Raw genomic sequence first — 5,837 nt, 5'->3', positions numbered from 1 at the left:
CACCTTTATGGAAATTGGAACTGGTAACCAATTCCTGATCAGAACTCTAAATGCCCTTACCTTAAGAAATAAGATAGACAAGTGGGACCTCATCAAACTGATGAGCTTCTGCAAAGCAAAAGAAACCATCAGGAGAGCAGGGAGACAGCCCACAGAATGGGAAAAATACTTTGCCAACTGTGTATCTGACAAAGGCCTAACATCTAGGATCTACAAGGAATTCAAATGTGCTGAAAGGAAAAAAACAAACAGCCCCATTAAAAAGTGGGCAAAAGACTTGAATAGACACTTCTTAAAAGAAGATATATGGGTACCCAGCAGACACATGAAAAAGTGTTCAGCCTCAGTCATCATCAGAGAAATGCAAATCAAAACCACATTGAGATACCACCTAACCCCAGTAAGAATGTCCATCATTAATAAAACAAGCAACAACAGATGCTGGTGAGGATGTGGAAAAAAAGGAATGCTTCCACGCTGTGGGTGGGAATGCAAACTAGTGCAGCCTTTTTGAAAGACAGTGTAGTGATATCTGAAAGAACTACAAATTGACCTTCCATATGACCCAGCAATTCCTCTATTGGGTATATACCCGGAGGTACTCAGGTCATTCTACAAAAAAGATACCTGCACATGTATATTTGTTGCAGCCTGTTCACAGTAGCAAAAACATGGAACCAACTATGTTGCCCATTGAAGCTGAATTGGATTTAAAAAATATGGTACATATACACATGGAATATTATGCAGGCATAAAGGAGGACAAACATGGACTTCACAGCAACTTGGATAGATATAAAGAGTCAATCATACTTAGTGATCTATCACATAAACAAAGAACAGAGTACCATATGTTTTCACTCATAAGTGGACTGAGCAATTATTATAATACTATAAGAAAGGGATTGGCAGTGGTGGGAAACTGGCGGGGCTGGGGGTTGAGGGATTTGGCAGTTGAGGGAAACTGCTAGGGGAGGGAGGGGCATACCTCATCAACAAGGGTATCTGCATAATCAATGTTTGTATACCTAACCCTGAATTGTACCCCACATCTTTATTAAAAAAAATTTTTTTTGAAAGACACCAGACAGAATACCGAAATTAACAAAAACCCTATACTTAACAGCTTTAGTAGTGAATTCTAGCAAATATTTAAAGAAGACTTAAAGCCATTTTTTTTCTTTTTTTTAACATATTTTTTATTTTAAAATTGTGGGTTACAGTTAAGGGTTAGGTATACAAATATGCATTGTTCAGGCACCCTTGTTGATAAGGGGTGTCTCCCCGTCCCCAGACAGATATTGAGTACCATTAGTCCCAACTCCCTTCCCCTTCCTACCCCTCCCATAGTTTCCCACCACTTCAATCCTTTTCTTATAGTATTATGATAGATGTTCAAGGTCCACTATATGAGTGAGAACACGTGATACTCAGATCTTTGTTTCTGTGAGAGGTCACTCAGTATTACAGACTCTAGTTCCATGCAGGTTGCTGCGAAATTTATGATTTAGTTCTTTTTTAATGCCATTTTTTTTCTAAGTGCTTTCAAAAAATTAAATTGAAGTGAGCAGTTCTTACTCATTCTGTGAAACTATCATTTCCCTGGTACCAAAAGCCAGACGCACACTATAAACAAAAAACCACAGCCTGATATATATTACAAACATTGATTCCAAACCTGTAACAAAAATGTGAACAGAGTGAATTCAGCAGCATATTAAAAGGACTATACACCATGGCCAAATAGGATTTATTTCTGGAATGCAAGGATGGTTCAACATACAAAACTTGATCAATGTAATGCTCCACATTAACTGAATGAAGTAAAAAACTACATGTATAGCTAGTGCTGCAGAAGCCCTTTAGAAAAAATTCAATACCCTTTCATGATAAAAACACTCACCAAACTTGGGATAGAAACTCAACAGGATAAAAATCATATAGAAAAACTCACAGTGAGCATCATAATTGTTGATAAAAGACTGAAAGCTTTTTCTCTAAGTTCAGGAACAAGGAAAGGATGCCTGCTCTCACCACTTCTATTCAATATAGTACTGGAAGTTCTAGCCAGAGTAATTAGGCCTGAGGGGGAAAAAGACATGCAGATTGGAAAGGAGAAAGTAAAATGATCTCTGTTCACAGAGGATAAGATCTTAAATGTAGAAAACATTGAGGATTCCACAAGACTATCATGAGTAATAAATTTGACAAAGTTGCAGGATACAGAGTCAACCTACAAAGTCAGTTGCATTTTCATATACCAACAATGAACAATCTGAAAAGAATATTAAGAAAAAACCTCTATTCTTCAAAAAGAATTAAATACTAAGGCATTAACTTAACCAAGGAAGTGGCAGACTTGCACAGTGAAAACTATTAAATATTGCTGAAGGAAATTAATGAAATAAACAAATAGAAACATATTCTATTTTCATGGATTGGAAGACAATATTGTTAGAATGTTCATCCTACCCAAAGTGATTTACAGATTCAATGCAGTCCCTATCAAAACCCCAATGTTTTTTTTTTTTTTTTTTGCAGAAATTGAGAAATCTATTCTAAAGTTCATTTGGGATCTTGGAATCCCTGGATAGTCAATCCTGAAAAAGAACAACGTTGGAGAACTGACACTTTTCTGATTTGCAGTAACTGTACAGGACTGTCAATAAACACAGACATATAGACCAATGAAATGGGTTAGAGTGCCCAGAAGTAAATTCTTGCATATATGGCCAAATTATTTTTGACAGATTGTCAAGACCATTTAATGGGAAAGCTGCAATCTTTTCAACAAATAATAATGGGGGAAAAAATCAAAAATATACCATTGAATCTTTACCTAATACCCTATACAAAAATGATTAAAAAAAAGGATCGAAGACCCAGGTGTAAGACCTAGCTGTAAAATTCTTAGAAGAAAACATTGGGCAGAAGCTTCACAACATTGGATTTGGCAATAATATCTTGGATATAAAATCAAAGACTTAGGCAACAAAAGGAGAAATAAACAAATTGACTTTATGAAAATATTTTTTAAAGTGTGCATCAAAACACACTGTCACCATAGTCAAAAGGCATTACAGAAGGGGAGAAAATACCTGCAAATCATATCTGATAAAGGATTAATATCAAATATATACAGAATTCCCAAAATCTGTCTGAGAAGTTGACAAAGGACTTTACCTGGAGATTAAATAGCACACTTTTAAATAACATATGAGCCAAAGAAGAAATCAAAATTGAAATTTAAAAATGTTTTAAACTAATTGAAAATTAAAATACTACTTATCAAAATTTGTGGGTTTCATCTAAAATTATGCTTAGAGGGAAATTGACAGGAATGAATGAATATATTAGAAATGAAAAAAGATTTAAAATTAATGTTCAACCTTAGGAAACAAAAAAGAGAAAATTAAATGCAAAATAAGCAGAAGAAAATAAATAATAAAAATTAGAACAGAAATCAATAAAATTGAAAACAGAAAATCAGTAGAGAAAATAAACAGAACCAAAAGCTGGTGCTTTGAAAAGAACAATAAAAGTAATAAACTCCTAGCCAGGCCCCATCTAAGAAAAAAAGAAAGTAAACACTAATTACTAATATTAGAAATGAAAGAGGCAACATGACTACAGAAGAATATTAAAAGGATAATAAAGGAATGCTGTGAACAACTGCGTACCCTCATATTTGAAAACCTAGATGAACTAGACTAGTTTCCTTAAAGGCGCAATTTGCCAAAACTCACACAAGAAGAAATAGGCAATCTGAGTGTGCTTTTAAGTCTATTAAAGAAATTGGATCAAGTATTCATAACCTTCCAAAATGGAAAGTACCATACCCAATAGGTTTTTTTCTGAATTCTCCAAAGCATTTAAGCAATAAATTCTCTACATGAGGGAATTATTTCCTCACTCATTCTGAGACCAGCTATATACCCTAATACCAAAACCAGACAGAGATATTACAAACTATTTCAGACCAATATCTCCTATGAACATAGAAGCAAAAATTCTCAAAATATTAGCTAATCAAATCCAACAATGTATAAAAAGAATTATATACCACAACCAAGTGGGATTTATCCCAGGCATAAAAGTCTGGTTCAGCATTCAAAAAACAATATAATCTATCACATCAACATGTTAAGAAAGGAAAACCACTTGATCATATTAATAGATGCAGAATAAGCATTTGGCAACATGTAACACTTTTTTATAATAAGTCTCAGTAACCTAGGAATAGAGGTGAAACTTCCTCAACTTCGTAAGTAATATCTAGAATACATCTACTATGATACTTTTTTTTTGACTGAGTACAGGGGACTTTATTGATGGTACATGATGATGTGGTGCTCCCTAGGTCCCTCCACCCTGATTCTTCAGGGAACGTGGTATGGCATAGACACTGTGAGGAGGGTATATTCTCAGTGTGGTCAGGGACTAAGTGTGGCAGGGACTCCCCAGAAGCTGAGGGCTTCTCTCTTCCTCTCATGCTCTCACTGGGACTGATGGTTTGGGGGTTCTTTCTCCTTGGAGGCCATGTGGACCATGAGGTCTACCACTCTGTCAAATTCATTGTCATACCAAGAGATGAGCTTGACAAAGTGGATGTTGAGGGCAATGCCAGGCCCATCATTGAAGGTGGAAGAGTGGGTGTCACTGTTGAAGTTGAAAGACACAACCAAAAGTGCTCAGTATAACCCAGGATGCCCTTGAGGGGAACACTCAGAGGCTTGCTTCACCACCTTCTTGATGTCATCATAGTTGGCAGGTTTCTCCAGATGGCAGTACTATCATGTCCAAGATGGACACATTGGCATTAGGGACATGGAAGACCATGCAGCTTCCTATTCAGCTCAGGGATGACCTTGCTCATGTCCTTGGCTGCACCAGTGAACACAGGGATGGTGTTTTGGAGAGCCTTGTGACTGTTGTGCCACAGTTTCCCAGAGGGGCCATCCATGGTCTTCTGGGTGGCAGTGATGGTATGGACGGTGGTCATGAGTCCCTCCACATGCCAAAGTTGTCATGGAGGACCTTGACAGGGGTGATAAGCAGCTGGTGGTGCAGGCTTTGCTAGGAATCATGAGGTTGTTCTCGTACTTCTCTTGGTTCATGCCCATCACAAATATGGTGGTGTTAGCAGAGGGGGTAGAGATGATGACCCTTTTGGCTTCCCCATGTAAACAAGCCCCAGCCTTCTTCAGGGTAGTGAAGACACTGGTGGACTCCACTACATAATCAGCAGCAGCGTCGCCCCATTTGATTTTGGTGGGATCCCTCTTCTGGAAGATAGCAATGGGATTTCCATTGATGACAAGCTTCCCATACTCAGCCTTGATGGTGCCGTGGAACTTGCCGTGAGTGGAGTGGTACTAGAACATATGGTCCATATAGTTGAGGTCAATTAAGGGGTCATTGATGGCAACTTTGCCAGAGTTAAAGCAGCACTCGTTTCCAGGTTTCCAATATGGCCAAATCTGTTCACTGCAGCCTTCACCTTTACCATGGTGTCTTAGGGACACAGCTGGTGTTTCACTAGAGATGCAGCTGTCTATTGAACGGGAGGAGCAGAGAGCCTGGTATGATACTTTATGGTGGGAAACTAGAACCTTTTCTACCAAGATCAGAAACTAAGCAAAATTGCCCCCTTTCACCACTTTTTTTCTATTTTAAAAAATTTGTTTTATTTTAAAGATATGGGGTATAATTCAGAATTAGGTATATAAGTGGTTATCATATAGACAAACTTTGGGTCTACTTTTGGTCCCCACATTACCTGGCTTGAGATCAGGTACCCTTATTAATGTTATGTGTCACCCTCCTCCCTCCCCTGG

General features: G+C 37.7%; 1 pseudogene; it reads right to left on the bottom strand.

Annotated features, from left to right (window-relative positions):
• Nucleotides 1-4,496: 4,496 nt before the first annotated feature.
• On the bottom strand, nt 4,497-5,509 carry LOC103257032 (annotated as a pseudogene).
• Nucleotides 5,510-5,837: the final 328 nt, after the last annotated feature.

Source organism: Carlito syrichta, unplaced genomic scaffold (genome assembly GCF_000164805.1).
Source record: "Carlito syrichta isolate Samal-C Ts95f unplaced genomic scaffold, Tarsius_syrichta-2.0.1 Scaffold301125, whole genome shotgun sequence".
NCBI lineage: Eukaryota > Metazoa > Chordata > Mammalia > Primates > Tarsiidae > Carlito > Carlito syrichta.
Note: the sequence above shows the minus strand (reverse complement) of the source record. Positions and strands in the feature narration are given on the sequence as shown.